Source organism: Lepidochelys kempii, chromosome 5 (genome assembly GCF_965140265.1).
Source record: "Lepidochelys kempii isolate rLepKem1 chromosome 5, rLepKem1.hap2, whole genome shotgun sequence".
NCBI lineage: Eukaryota > Metazoa > Chordata > Testudines > Cheloniidae > Lepidochelys > Lepidochelys kempii.
In genome coordinates, this window is record NC_133260.1 from 766718 (window position 1) to 783228 (window position 16511).

At 47.1% G+C, this 16511-nt stretch overlaps 1 protein-coding gene across 2 annotated transcripts in view; it reads right to left on the reverse strand.

The window, feature by feature from the left end:
• GBA2 (glucosylceramidase beta 2) overlaps positions 1-16511 on the reverse strand; it is a 66818-nt gene that overhangs the window by 22353 nt on the left and 27954 nt on the right. The gene's annotated exons all lie outside the window — the stretch shown is intronic.

Below are 16511 nucleotides of genomic sequence, written 5' to 3' on the forward strand. Positions count from 1 at the left end.
TCTGAAAACATCCACTCAATGTGCAGTGGCAGTTGAAAAAGCTAACCGAATATTGGGAATCATTAGGGGAAAAAAAGGAGAGAAAATATCATATTGCCTATATATAAATCAGTGGCACACCCACACCTTGAACCCTGCGTGCAGTTCTGGTCACCCCATCTCAGAAAAGATCTATTGGAATTGAAAAAGGTTCAGAAAAGGGCAACAAAAATGATGAGGGGTGGGGAACAGCTGCTGTATGAGGAGAGATTAATAAGACTGGGACTGTTCACCTTGGAAAAGAGACGACTAAGGGGGGATATGCTAGAGGTCTATAAAATCATGACTGGTGTGGAGAAAGAGAACAGGGAAGTGTTATATAACAGGGTAAACAACATAAGAACCAGGGATCACCCAATGAAATGAACAGGCAGCAGGTTTAAAACAAACAGAAGGAAGTATTTCTTCCCACAATGTACAGTCTGTGGAACTCTTTGCCAGAGGATGTTGTGAAGGCCAAGACTATAACAGGGTTCAAAAAAGAACTAGATAAGTTCATGGAGGATAGGTCCATCATGGCTATGAGCCAGGATGGGCAGGGATGGTGTCCCTAGCCTCTGTTTGCCAGACGCTGGGAATGGGCGACAGGGAATGGGTCACTTGGTGATTCCCTGTTCTGTTCGCTCCCTCTGGGGCACCTGGCACTGGCCACTGTCGGTAGACAGGAGACTGGGCTAGATGGACCTTTGGTCTGACCCTTTATGGACGTTCTTATGTTATGTTCTTTGTACCAGCCACTGTAGGCAGACCGGATACGGGGCTGGATGGATCACTGGTCTGACCCAGTGTGGCCATCTTACGCCGTTCTTGACTTTGTCTTAAGTAGCACACAGGAGCCAATTCAAGAAGTGAGAGGAGCTGAGCCACTAAGCAACAGTGACCACAATCTAATTAGGCTCGGTGTGCTGGGGAGAGGGAAGCACCACAGTGACAGTCACACAGCGTTAGCGAAATGCTCCTTTCTAGAAGGGCCCTACCATTAAAAGCAGAGGAAGTACAGTACTTGTGACACCTTAGAGACAAACAAATTTATCTGGGCATCAGCTTTCGTGGACTAAAACCCACCTCATCAGATGCATGGAGCGGAAAATACAGTAGGAAGATATATATATATATATACACACAGACACACACACACACACACAGAGAACATGAAAAGATGGGGGTTGCCTTACCAACTCTAAGGAGACAAATCAATTAAAGTGAGCTATTATCAGCAGGAGGAAAAATCACTTTTATAGTGGTAATCAGGATGGCCCATTTCATACAGTTGACAAGAAGATGAGAGTAACAGTAGGTGGGGAAATAGTTTTTAGTTTGTGTAATGACCCATTCACTCATAGAATCATAGAATATCAGGGTTGGAAGGGACCTCAGGAGGTCATCTAGTCCAACCCCCTGCTTAAAGCAGGACCAATCCCCAACTAAATCATCCCAGCCAGGGCTTTGTCAAGCCTGACCTTAAAAATATCTAAGGAAGGAAATTCCACCATCTCCCTAGGTAACGCATTCCAGTGCTTCACCACCCTCCTAGTGAAAAAGTTTTTCCTAATATCCAATATCCTAGATATCCTAATATCCTAGATATCCAATATCAAAACCTCCCCCACTGCAACTTGAGACCATTACTCCTTGTTCTGTCATCTGCCACCACTGAGAACAGTCTAGATCCATTCTCTTTGGAACCCCCTTTCAGGTAGTTGAAAGCAGCTATCAAATCCCCCCTCATTCTTCCCTTCTGCAGACTAAACAATCCCAGTTCCCTCAGTCTCTCCTCATAAGTCATGTGTTCCAGTCCCCTAATCATTTTTGTTGCCCTCCGCTGGATGCTTTCCAATTTTTCCACATCCTACTTGTAGTGTGGGGCCCAAAACTGGACACAGTACTCCAGATAAGGCCTCACCAATGTCGAATAGAGGGGAATGATCACGTCCCTCAATCTCCTGGCAATGCCCCTACTTATATATCCCAAAATGCCATTGGCCTTCTTGGCAACAAGGGCACACTGTTGACTCCTATCCAGCTTCTCGTCCACTTAACCCCTAGGTCCTTTTCTGCCGAACTGCTGCCGAGCCATTTGGTCCCTGGTCTGTAGCAGTGCATGGGGTTCTTCCATCCTAAGTGCAGGACTCTGCACTTGCCCTTGTTCAACCTTGTTGAACCTTGTTGAGCCAGTCAGCCTCACCTCAGTCCCTGGAAAAATCATGGAGCAGGTCCTCAAAGAATCAATCCTGAAGCACTTGCATGAGAGGAAAGTGATCAGGAACAGCCAGCATGGATTCACCAAGGGAAGGTCATGCCTGACTAATCTAATCGCCTTTTATGATGAGATTACTGGTTCTGTGGATGAAGGGAAAGCAGTGGATGTATTGTTTCTTGACTTTAGCAAAGCTTTTGACACGGTCTCCCATAGTATTCTTGTCAGCAAGTTAAGGAAGTATGGGCTGGATGAATGCACTATAAGGTGGGTAGAAAGCTGGCTAGATTGTCGGGCTCAACGGGTAGTGATCAATGGCTCCATGTCTAGTTGGCAGCCGGTATCAAGTGGAGTGCCCCAAGGGTCGGTCCTGGGGCCGGTTTTATTCAATATCTTCATAAATGATCTGGAGGATGGTGTGGATTGCACTCTCAGCAAATTTGCGGATGATACTAAACTGGGAGGAGTGGTAGATACGCTGGAGGGGAGGGATAGGATACAGAAGGACCTAGACCAATTGGAAGATTGGGCCAAAAGGAATCTGATGAGGTTCAATAAGGATAAGTGCAGGGTCCTGCACTTAGGACGGAAGAACCCAATGCACAGCTACAGACTAGGGACCGAATGGCTAGGCAGCAGTTCTGCGGAAAAGGACCTAGGGGTGACAGTGGACGAGAAGCTGGATATGAGTCAGCAGTGTGCCCTTGTTGCCAAGAAGGCCAATGGCATTTTGGGATGTATAAGTAGGGGCATAGCGAGCAGATCGAGGGACGTGATCGTTCCCCTCTATTCGACATTGGTGAGGCCTCATCTGGAGTACTGTGTCCAGTTTTGGGCCCCACACTTCAAGAAGGATGTGGATAAATTGGAGAGAGTCCAGCGAAGGGCAACAAAAATGATTAGGGGACTGGAACACATGAGTTATGAGGAGAGGCTGAGGGAGCTGGGATTGTTTAGCCTGCAGAAGAGAAGAATGAGGGGGGATTTGATAGCTGCTTTCAACTACCTGAAAGGGGGTTCCAAAGAGGATGGCTCTAGACTGTTCTCAATGGTAGCAGATGACAGAACGAGGAGTAATGGTCTCAAGTTGCAGTGGGGGAGGTTTAGATTGGATATTAGGAAAAACTTTTTCACTAAGAGGGTGGTGAAACACTGGAATGCGTTACCTAGGGAGGTGGTAGAATCTCCTTCCTTAGAGGTTTTTAAGGTCAGGCTTGACAAAGCCCTGGCTGGGATGATTTAACTGGGAATTGGTCCTGCTTTGAGCAGGGGGTTGGACTAGATGACCTTCTGGGGTCCCTTCCAACCCTGATATTCTATGATTCATCAGATTTCTTTTGGCCCAATCCTCTAATTTGTCTAGGGCCCTCTGTATCCTATCCCTACCCTCCAGCGTATCTACCTCTCCTCCCAGTTTAGTGTCATCTGCAAACTTGCTGAGGGTGCAATCCACACCATCCTCCACATCATTTATGAAAGGTTTCAGAGTAGCAGCCGTGTTAGTCTGTATTCGCAAAAAGAAAAGGAGTACTTGTGGCACCTTAGAGACTAACCAATTTATTTGAGCATGAGCTTTCGTGAGCTACAGCTCACTTCATCGGATGCATACCGCGGAAACTGCAGCAGACTTTATATACACACAGAGATCATAAAACAATACCTCCTCCCACCCCACTGTCCTGCTGGTAATAGCTTATCATTTATGAAGATATTGAACAAAACCGGCCCCAGCACCGACCCTTGGGGCACTCCACTTGATACCGGCTGCCAACTAGACATGGAGCCATTGATCACTACCCGTCGACCCCGACAATCTAGCCAACTTTCTATCCACCTTATAGTTCATTCATCCAGCCCATACTTCTTTAACTTGCTGGCAAGAATACTGTGGGAGACTGTGTCAAAAGCTTTGCTAAAGTCAAGGAACAACACGTCCACCGCTTTCCCCTCATCCATAGAGCCAGTTATCTCGTCATAGAAGGCAATTAGATTAGTCAGGCATGACTTGCCCTTGGTGAATCCATGCTGACTGTTCCTGATCACTTTCCTCTCCTCGAAGTGCTTCAGAATTGATTTCTTGAGGACCTGCTCCATGATTTTTCCAGGGACTGAGGTGAGGCTGACTGGCCTGTAGTTCCCAGGATCCTCCTTCTTCCCTTTTTTAAAGATTGGCACTACATTAGCCTTTTTCCAGTCGTCCGGGACTTCCCCCGATCGCCATGAGTTTTCAAAGATAATGGCCAATGGCTCTGCAATCACATCCGCCAACTCCTTTAGCACTCTCGGATGCAGTGCATCCAGCCCCATGGACTTGTGCTCGTCCAGCTTTTCTAAATAGTCCCAAACCACTTCTTTCTCCACAGAGGGCTGGTCACCTCCTCCCCATGCTGTGCTGCCCAGTGCAGTAGTCTGGGAGCTGACCTTGTTCGTGAAGACACAGGCAAAAAAAGCATTGAGTACATTAGCTTTTTCCACATCCTCTGTCACTAGGTTGCCTCCCTCATTCAGTAAGGGGCCCACACTTTCCTTGACTTTCTTCTTGTTGCTAACATACCTGAAGAAACCCTTCTTGTTACTCTTAACATCTCTTGCTAGCTGCAACTCCAGGTGTGATTTGGCCTTTCTGATTTCACTCCTGCATGCCCGAGCAATATTTTTATACTCATCCCTGGTCATTTGTCCAATCTTCCACTTCTTGTAAGCTTCTTTTTTGTGTTCAAGATCAGCAAGGATTTCACTGTTAAGCCAAGCTGGTTGCCTGCCATATTTACTATTCTTTCTACACATCGGGATGATTTGCCCCTGTAACCTCAGTAAGGATTTTTTAAAATACAGCCAGCTCTCCTGGACTCCTTCCCCCTCATGTTATTCTCCTAGGGGATCCTGCCCATCAGTTCCCTGAGGGAGTCAAAGTCTGCTTTTCTGAAGTCCAGGGTCCAGGGTATTCTGCTGCTCTCCTTTCTTCCCTGTGTCAGGATCCTGAACTCGACCATCTCATGGTCACTGCCTCCCAGGTTCCCATCCACTTTTGCTTCCCCTAATTCTTCCTGGTTTGTGAGCAGCAGGTCAAGAAGAGCTCTGCCCCTAGTTGGTTCCTCCAGCACTTGCCACCAGGAAATTGTCCCCTACACTTTCCAAAAACTTCCTGGATTGTCTGTGCACTGCTGTATTGCTCTCCCAGCAGATATCAGGGTGATTGAAGTTGCCATGAGAACCCGGGTGTGCGATCTAGTAGCTTCTGCGAGTTGCCGGAAGAAAGCCTCGTCCACCTCATCCCCCTGGTCCGGTGGTCTATAGCAGACTCCCACCACGACATCACCCGTGTTACTCACACTTCTAAACTTAATCCAGAGACTCTCAGTTTTTCCATAGGTTCATACCAGAGCTCTGAGCAGTCCTACTGCTTTCTTACATACAGTGCAACTCCCCCACCTTTTCTGCTCTGCCTGTCCTTCCTGAACAACTTATATCCATCCATGACAGTACTCTAGTCATGGGAGTTAACCCACCAAGTCTCTGTCATTCCAATCACATCATAATTCCTTGACTGTGCCAGGACTTCCAGTTCTCCCTGCTTGTTTCCCAGGCTTTTTGCATTTGTGTATAGGCACTTGAGATAACTCGCTGATCATCCCTCTTTCTCAGTATGAGGCAGGAGCCCTCCCCTCTCGCGCACTCCTGATCATGCTTCCTCCCGGTATCCCACTTCCCCACTTACCTCAGGGCTTTGGTCTCCTTCCCCCGGTGAACGTAGTTTAAAGCCCTCCACACTAGGTTAGCCAGCCTGCTTGCGAAGATGCTCTTCCCTCTCTTCGTCTTTATTCAGGCCTAATTTGATGGTGCCCAGTTTGCAAATTAATTCCAGTTCTGCAGTTTCTCATTGGAGTCTGTTTTTGAAGTTTTTTGGTTGAAGAATTGCAATTTTTAGGTCTGCAATTGAGTCTCCAGGGAGGTTGAAGTGTTCCCCAACTGGTTTTTGAATGTTATAATTCTTAACGTCTGATTTGTGTCTATTTATTCTTTTGCATGGAGACTGTACGGTTTGGCCAATGTACATGGCAGAGGGGCATTGCTGGCACATGATGGCATCTATCACATTGGTGGATGTGCAGGTGAACGAGCCTCTGATAGTGTGGCTGATGTGATTAGGTCCTATGATGATGTCCCTTGAATAGATATGTGGACAGAGTTGGCAACGGGCTTTGTTGCAAGGATAGGTTCCTGGGTTAGTGGTTCTGTTGTATGGTGTGTGGTTGCTGGTGAGTATTTGCTTCAGGTTGGGGGGCTGTCTGTAAGCAAGGACTGGCCTGTCTCCCAAGGTCTGTGAGAGTGATGGGTCATCCTTCAGGATAGGTTGCTGATCCTTAATGATGCACTGGAGAGGTTTTAGTTGGGGGCTGAAGGTGACGGCTAGTGGCGTTCTGTTATTTTCTTTGTTGGGCCTGTCCTGTAGTAGGTGACTTCTGGGTACTCTTCTGGCTCTGTCCATTTGTTTCTTCACTTCGGCAGGTGGGTATTGTAGTTGATAGAGATCCTGCAGGTGTTTGTCTCTGTCTGAGGGATTGGAGCAAATGTGGTTGTATCTTAGAGCTTGGCTGTAGACAATGGATCATGTGATGTGGTCTGGACAGAAGCTGGAGGCATGTAGATAAGTATGGCTGTCAGTAGGTTTCTGGTATAGGGTGGTGTTTATGTGACCATCGCTTATTAGCACTGTAGTGTCCAGGAAGTGGATCTCTTGTGTGGACTGGTCCAGGCTGAGGTTGATGTTGGGATGGAAATTGTTGAAATCCTGGTGCAATTCCTCAAGGGCTTCTTTTTCGTGGGTCCAGATGATGAAGATGTCATCAATATAGCGCAAGTAGAGTAGGGGCGTTAGGGGACGAGAGCTGAGGAAGCGCTGTTCTAAGTCAGCCATAAAAATGTTGGCATACTGTGGGGCCATGCGGGTACCCATAGCAGTGCCGCTGACTTGAAGATATAAATCGTCCCCAAATGTGAAATAGTAGCTTTCATCTATCTATATATCTTCCTACTGTATTTTCCACTTCATTCATCTGATGAAGTGGGTTTTAGCCCACGAAAGCTTATGCCCAAATAAATTTGTTAATCTCTAAGGTTCCGCAAGCACTCCTCGTTCTTTATTCTTATCATAGTCTCACGGGAGGAGTCCCTGAGGAGAGAAAGGTGGGGAGGGATGATGCTGGATAGAGGGAGGGCTCTGAATTGAATAGTAAAACCTTTTTCTGTAATTTCTTAAGCCCACTATTGTCCGACCCATGCATGGAGGACGTGAGAAAGCTCACATTCAAAAAGGGGAAGTACAGTTGTATCATTGACTGGTTGGCAGATCTCAATCATCACTTCTCAGATTTCTTAGAGAAGAGGAAATTGCAGAATGACTCGATGCCATGAATAGTTTAAAGCCTTTCTCTGTTGCTGCTGAGAAGTTGTAGGGTTTGTTGTTGTTGGTATCCTTGTCATCTTTGGGTGTAGTAAGACAACAAAGATAAAGGGGGTAAAACTGTTTGTGATGTATCTAAAAGTTGGTTCCTGAAAGACTAAAACAGACCTAATGATTTTGCTGTTGATCTTGTATCCTTTATCTTTCCTAAAACGTCATTAGTTTTGTCACTAAAAAGTCCATCTCCTTCACCTGGGGGATTTCCTATCTTAGGTATTGTCTCTGTCTGCGAAGAGCAACTGAAGATGCAACTGATCTTGCCACTGAATCACAAACATCGAGTGAAGCTCTTAGCCCATGCTCTGCTACACGCTGCCCTCCTGTACTAACACATTCACCTGTCTCTGTCAATCCTCCGGCAAAGACCTGGCCAAGACTTTTTCCCCCAAAAAGGAAATGGTAACGAGACATGACTGCTTGGTAGTTTGCCAGTTTCATACGAAGTGAGGCTGAATAACTTCCTTCCTAACGCATCCATTCTTCTACCATCCTCGTCAGAAGTCACCGAGTGCGAAGGGCTCTCTCTTGTTCTGCATGTTGCTGCTGCCATTACTATCCGCTTTGGAGGAGGGTGAGCAGGAACTCCTTACAAACCCTCACAGGGAAACCAACATCATTGACCAGCTTTCTTTGCGAGTGACTGACATGAGGCTGGGTCAGTCCACACAGCATTTGCTGGTTGCCACTAACCATCCACAATAGAAAGACTTTTACCATTGAACTTGAACTTAGACTGATGGGACGCTTTGCCAAGAGAAACAGAGGGAAGCTGTAAGTCCGCACTATTCGATCTACAAGGGCTTGAAATTGCAATGGCTCTTCAGACGGAGGAGCAGCTGCAGTGTAGATGTACACAGTGCCAAAGGGAGCGTGCAGCATAGACATACCCCATTTGATGGATCTAACTATTGGTTCCTGAAAGACTAAAACAGACCTAATGATTCAATATCTTCATTAATGATCTGGAGGATGGCATGGATTGCATCCTCAGCAAGTTTGCAGATGACACTAAACTGGGAGGAGAGGTAGACACACTGGAGGGTAGGGACAGGATACAGAGGGACCCAGACAAATTAGAGGATTGGGCCAAAAGAAATCTGATGAGGTTCAACAAGGACAAGTGCAGAGTCCTGCACTTAGGATGGAAGAATTCCATGCACCGCTACAGGCTGGGGATCGAGAGGCTCGGCAGCAGTTCTGCAGAAAAGGACCTAGGGGTTACGGTGGACAAGAAGCTGGATAGGAGTCAACAGTGTGCCCTTGTTGCCAAGAAGGCAAACAGTATATTGGGCTGTATTAGTAGGAGCATTGCCAGCAGATCGAGGGATGTGATCATTCCCCTCTATTCAGCATTGGTGAGGCCACACCTGGAGTATTGCGTCCAGTTTTGGACATTCCCCCCACCCACACGAAGGATGCAGAAAAATTGGAAAGAGTCCAGCGGAGGGCAGCAAAAATGATTAGGGGACTGGAGCACATGAGTTATGAGGAGAGGCTGAGGGAACTGGGATTGTTTAGTCTGTGGAAGAGAAGAATGAGGGGGCATTTGATAGCCGCTTTCAACTACCCGAAGTGGGGTGCCAAAGAGGATAGCTCTAGACTGTTCTCAGTGGTAGCTGATGACAGAACAAGGAGTAATGGCCTCAAGTTGCAGTGGGGGAGGTTTAGGTTGGATATTAGGAAAAACTATTTCACTAGGAGGATGGTGAAACACTGGAAGGCGTTACCTAGGGAGGTGGTGGAATCCCCTTCCTTAGAGGTTTTTAAGGTCAGGCTGACAAAGCCCTGGCTGGGATGATTTAGTTGGGGTTGGTCCTGCTTTGAGCAGGGGGTTGGACTAGATGACCTCCTGAGGTCTCTTCCAACCCTGATATTCTGAGTCTATATGTGAATAGTGTCCCTTGTTCTGCTGCAAGCCCTAAATAATATGAAATGCTTATCTACAATCAAAACCACATGAAGGACTGTAGCAAAGAGCCATGGCCGCCCCCTGATATTGACAGTGAGGGACAGCCAGGCACGCCTACACAGACATGTAGATTTGGAAGATAAGGGACTTTGTTGGTTTTCATTGTAAATAATTGTGGCACTCTAGAAGAAATAGGAATTGTATGACAAAGACGAAGGAATATTGAAAGATAAAATTGGGGAATAACTTTGAAAGGACATTCCAATTAACAATGTGGGCTAATATGGAAATACAGTCCTTGAACTGAACCTAACATACAAAGCCTTGATAAGAAAAGCACTGAAGAAATGTGTTATACACCTGTGCCATCTACTGGATACCCATGGAAGCTGCAGAGCAACAGCTGAAATCAGTTGGCAAGTGCCCAGGAGAAATGAGAAGGTGCCCCTCTAACAAACCCTGGAATCAGGGTATATAAAACTGAGGTCACCATGTGGGACCCCCAGAGCTCAGAGAACCTGGAGACAGCCTCTCCCCTCATCCAGGGTCACAGGACCAAGAGGTGAATGAACCTGCAAAGCAGCTGCAAAATGGACACTCAGATCAACCATGAGGAGAGGTTCCAGGGTTAATGGTGTGACATTCTATACCCCAACTGTTTATCTTTACCAGTGAGTTTGCCTGAGGTGTCTGGTGAACCTGCTCGGGTTGGCAAAGGCCGGTGTATGTCCACTTTCCATTGATGACGTGGTGAACCAATTAATAAACGTGCACAGCTCGTCTTGAGCAGTGCAAGACGGTTTATTCCTGGGGTACAGTGCTGGGAGCTGGGGGGATTTGGCTGGTGCCTCCCTGTGTGATTCGCGAGTGGCTCTGGGAGCCTTCAGGCAATCTCGCTGGGTGTGGGGCTCCACATGTGGTTGTGCTGAGTGATCACAGCGCCGGGAGGGGGTGCTGCTGGTCACTAGCAAGGCATTGTGAGAGACAGCCCAGGCTGGAGAGAGTTCAGGGGGAACAGGGGCCCCACGGTCCCAGGCTGCAACCCAGGGATCCTGTCACAAATGGGAGAAGAAGGGGTCAGATTTCATTCCAAAGCTTGTATTTCCCGTGCTGTTCTTTAACATCAATGGCTGTGGGTTCTCTTGGTGAGTCTATGCTCTGTAGTGAGACCTCACATCACTGTAGTTTAGATGTCACCTAATGCTGAGGCATGCCCTCCTGTGCAAGTCCAAGCAAACTGTGTTCTGAACTATAGCTTTAAGCAATTGCTTGATACTGTAAACTGGTCCCATCGGGAGCAATTCATTCCAACAGCAGAGGCCACACGCTTAGAAGTGTCTTAATCACAACGGCATCCTTACTCCTTGGACTAACACTGGAAGGGGATAGATGTATTCGGTGCCAAAAGCCCGATGATGGATGATCACCAGTAAATGTCCAAGCCATCTCGGTGACTTGCTTTGTTCTTTGATGTAGCTACTGAGCTCAGCCCTTGTCTGTGACAGTTGCTTGCAAGACAGGATTGGTGCATTCACAGAGCCAGAAGTGTTCACCAGATCTCTAGTCTGACTTCCAACATGTCCCAGGCCACTGACCCCACCCAGCACCGCACTCTAAACCCAACAACGGAAAGGAGACCAAAGTCTTGCAGCCCTCAGGAGACCGGGCTGTGACATGCCATGAGCAGAGGCCAGGAGGCGCCGAGAGGAACCATGCCTGAGGCCCCCACGAGACAGGGAACTGACGAAGTGAGATACTCCCAGATGATCCTGGCAAGTGACTTGCACCCACACACTGCAAAGGAAATAGAAACCCCCCACGGTCCCTGTGGTGACCAGCTAGACCATGAGCATGTGAGCAAGAACCAGCCAGCCAAGCCCCTGAGAGAGAGCGAGCGCTTGGTGCCACCTCAGAGCCCTGGCCTACCCACCTAGTGTCCCATCTCCAGCCGTGACCATCCCTGATGCTTCAGAGGAAGGAGGGGGAAAATGCACAAAACCAAAAAAAAAATCCACCTAAGTACATGGGGTGGGGAATTCCTTCCTGACCCCTGCAGGTGACATACAGAAGCTCTATGTGACATTACTGACATGAACTGTGACCATATTGATCATTGTTGCAACCAAGGTCCTATAGTTGCACCAAACCTTGTATGAAGGAGGTCATGTGAGGTGTCTGTGACAAGGTTATGATCTGCGGGTTATGATTATGCTATCTGGATGCATGTATCATTTTTGTATTTAAAGTTATGAGTGTTGGCTCTAGACCTGTTTCCAATGTTGGCTCCTGGGGTAACGCCCATGAAGTAATCAGCCAGATCTGCCATGTAAGATATCTGCAAAAATGTTATAATTTGCTAGATGTGATAATCTTGTTTGTATCACCTTTGTGTTATGAGTTATAGATATGTATGTATGTCTGTATTTCAAACTTGTGCTATGCTTCTGGGGGACACCCCCAGACAGTCTGGTGTCAGCACCGCCTAGCCTGCTTGGTGGCCCATTAAGGACCATCAGCTATACAAGTGACCCACTGAGAGAAGGCAGACACGCCTTGTGACTCAGCAAGGTATGCAGGGGCCTGCCTATGGTGAGGACTCTAAGGGCTTAGCTACACTTGCAAGTTAGAGCGCATTAAATCAGCCCCGGGTGCCCTAACTCCTGAGGTGTCCACACTGACAAGGGACTTAGAGCGCCTGGACTCGGCAGCTGGAGCGCTCCTGGTAATTCACCTCCACGAGAAGCATAAAGCTTGCTGCGCCCCGGCTGAAACGCCCAGGTGTCAGTGTGGACGATGTGTTGCATCATTACTGCGCTGTGACTGGCCTCCGGAAACGTCCCATAATCCCCTGAAGTCAAGTGGGGACTCTGGTCATTGTTTTGAACTCGGCTGCAGGCATGTGGATATCCCTTTTCAAAGCTCCGTTTCTGACAGCCGGCTGCTTATCTGCTCCGGGACACAAAGCAAACCATTACTGTGGAATGCTGCTGCCGCCAAGACGGGTGGGTGGGTGGGTGTGTAGGGGTCTGATGCTCTCTGGACTTACAAGAAGCATGCTGACACACTCTGCCCCCCAAAGCACAGTCTCTCCCCCCACATACACACTCCATGTCACACTCCACCCCCCCCACTTGAAAAGCACACTGCAGCCACTTGCATGCTGGGATAGCTACCACAATGCACTGCTCTCTGTGGCATTGCAAGAGCTGCTAACGTTGCCATGCCAGCGCACTTGCAGCTGACAGTGTAAACACACGGCAGCGCTGTGACGGTGCACTCCAGCGGATGTTATGAAAATATGCTAATGAGTGTGAATATGATGTAACTGGAATATGTTTCTTGCAAAAGGTCTCTTGTAAGGTATCACTACAAAGCTTCTAATCTACTGATTGTGGTCATCCTAGTTGAATGTATGTATCGTTCTTGTGTCTGATACTAGAAATATGAAATATAACTCTGAGGGCCTAGTTGTGCAAAGAGTGGGCCATTCATGGTGGCTTGGAATCTCGATGGCTCCCATCAACCAGGACAATTGACTGTGGATGGCTCTGTTTGCAGGCAGGCCTTCCTGTGAAGAATGGAGGCTTGGGGTCTCACAGGACATGTGACCATGTCACCAGGTCCTGGAATCCATCTTAAATCTGGGGCTTTTCCATTTAGAAAGGGGGGGGAACCCAAAGAGACAAAAGATTCCCACCTTGTGCCAAAGAGAACAAAGGGGGCTGTAGTTATGAGAAATCCCCTAGCTACCACCTGAGCTGGAACAAGGACTGTACCGGGGGAAAGGATTGGGACCAGACTAGCAAGGCGTCCAGTCTGTGAAAAAAGCCTACTGAAACATCTCTGAAGGTGAGATTTACCTGTATTCTGTTTTCTTACTGTATCAGGCTTAGACTTGCGTGTTTTATTTTATTTTGCTTCGTAATTCACTTTGTTCTGTCTGTTATCACTTGGAACCACTTAAATCCTACTTTTTATATTTAATAAAATCACGTTTTGCTTATTAATTAACCCAGAGTAAGTATTAATACCTGGGGGGGCAAACAGCTGCGCATACCTCTCTATCAATGTTATAGAGGGCGAACAATTTATGAGTTTACCCTGTATACGCCTTATACAGGGTAAAAACGGATTTATTTGGGGTTTGGATCCCATTGGGAACTGGGACACTTCTTAAGCTGTTTTCAGTTAAGCCTGCAGCTTTTGGGGGACGTGGTTCAGACCTGAGTCTGTGTTTGTAGCAGGCTGGCGTGTCTGGCTCAAACCAGGCAAGGGTTCCAGAGTCCCAAGCTGCCAGGGAAAACGGGCTCAGAGGTAGTCCCAGCACATCAGGTGGCAGTCCCCAAGGGGGTTTCTTTGACCCAACCCGTCACAAGCGCTTTCCCTGCTGCTGTCTCCGAGGGCTGGTTTAACTCCCGGCGCTCTACATCTGGAAGTGTAGCCACACCCTTAGGCTTCCAAACCATGAGCTGGGCAGCTTGTGTTTGGAACAAAGGAAGCACAGGCCGCATAAAAGACTATAAAAGGCAGCTGCATCTTCTTCATTTGGTCTTCAATCCTGCTTGTGATGTCTGGAGGAACCTTGCTACACACTGAAGCTCTGAATGACCCATCCAAGCTGGGATGTTTGTAGTCCAGAGACTTGACTGGTTTAAATCAGCAGAAATCCCATCGAGCCTGAAACAAGCCTGAACTAAGAACTTTGCAATTTTTGTATTTATTTGATTCCATTTAATCAATTCTAGCTCTCATCTATATTTCTTTCCTTTTATGAATAAACCTTTAGATTTTAGATTCTAAAGGATTGGCAACAGAGTGATTTGTGGGTAAGATCTGATTTGTATATTGACTTGGGTCTGGGGCTTGGTCCTTTGGGATCGAGGGAACCTTTTTTCTTTTACTGGGGTATTGGTTTTCATAACTATTTGTCCCCATAACGAGGGGCACTGGTGGTGATACTGGGAAACTGGAGTGTCTGAGGAAATTGCTTGTATGACTTCTGGTTAGCCAGTGGGGTGAAACCGAAGTTCTCTCTGTTTGGCTGGTTTGATGCCTTAGTAGTAAAGGACCCCCAGCCTTGGGCTGTGACTGCCCGGCTCTGAGCAATTTGTCCTGAATTGATACTCTCAGAAGTGTCCCGCCAAAGACCGCTTTGTTACACCCTGAAGCATGAACTTTAGAGACATAAAACATAAATCGGAAAGGACTCCCAGGGCTGTCAAACTCTGCCCTGTTATCCCAATACTTTACCTCATTTTTCAGTTAAGATAATAAGGAACATGGGCATGATGGCTGATGGAAAGGAGTGTATAGAAATAGAAATTACCACATCTGAACTGGAAGAAAAAATCAAAGAACATAATGTGCTGTAATCAGGGGGGCCAGATAATTTTCATCCCAGAATACTGAAAGAGGTGGCTTATGAGGGCGCTTATTCAGTAGCAAGGATTTTTAATAAATCTATTTGGCATTAGCACTTTATGCCTGGAGAATAGCTAACACTGTACCTATAATTAAAAAAGAAGAAAAAAGTGATCTGGGCAATTGTAGAGGTCTGACCTCAGCACTATGCAAGACTTTGGAACAACTTGTGAAAGAAAGAATAATTATATTAAATTCCTGGCGGTAAACAGAAAAGGGGATGTTGTGCAACATGGGTTACCAAAGGTAGATCATGCCAGATTAACCTGATTTCCTTCTTTGATGAAATTCAGTGTATCTGTAAACGTTGGTTGCGTCTTCCCTTGACTGGTGAACTCTTGATCACATACTGATGTGATTCTGGGTGAACTGTTGATTGGTTGAGAATAACCAAGTGTCCTGATTTAACACTTTAGAGGGGTAGCCGTGTTAGTCTGGATCTGTAAAAGCGGCAAAGAGTCCTGTGGCACCTTATAGACTAACAGACGTATTGGAGCATGAGCTTTCATGGGTGAATACCACTTTGTCGGATGCATGGAGTGGAAATTTCCAGAGGCAGGTATAAATATGCAAGCAAGAATCAGGCTAGGGATAAGGAGGTTAGTTCAATCAGGGAGGATGAGGCCCTCTTCTAGCAGTTGAGGTGTGAACACCGAGGGAGGAGAAACTGCTTTTGTCGTTGGCGAGCCGGTCACCGTCTGGGTTTAATCCTGAGCCGATGGGGTCAAATTTGCAAATGAACTGAAGCTCAGCAGTTTCTCTTTGAAGTCTGGTCCTGAAGTTTTTTGCTGCAGGACGGCCGCCTTTACACCTGCTAGTGTGCGTCCAGGGAGGCTGAAGTGTTCTCCTACAGGTTTTTGTCTATTGCTATTCCTAATATCTGATTTGTGTCCATTTACCCTTTTACGTAGGGACTGTCCAGTCTGGCCGATGTACACAGCAGAGGGGCATTGCTGGCACAGGATGGCATAGATTACATTGGTGGATGTGCAGGTGAATGAACCGGTGACGGTGTGGCTGATCTGTGGACAGTCCCTACGTAAAAGGATAAATGGACACAAATCAGATATTAGGAATGGCAAGATTCAAAAACCTGTAGGAGAACACTTCAGCCTCGCTGGACGCACACTAGCAGATGTAAAGGTCACCACCCTGCAGCAAAAAAACGTCAGGACCAGACTGCAATGGGAAACTGCTGAGCTTCAGTGCATTTGCAAATTTGACCCCATCAGCTCAGGAGTAAACCCAGACGGTGACCGGCTCGCCAATGACAAAAGCAGTTTCTCCTCCCTCAGTGTTCACACCTCAGCTGCTAGAAGAGGGCCTCATCCTCCCTGATTGCACTAACCTCATTATCCCTAGCCTGATTCTTACTTGCATATTTATACCTGCCTCTGGAAATCTCCACTCCATGCATCCGACAAAGTGGGTATTCGCCCACGAAAGCTCATACTCCAATATGTCTGTTAGTCTATAAGGTG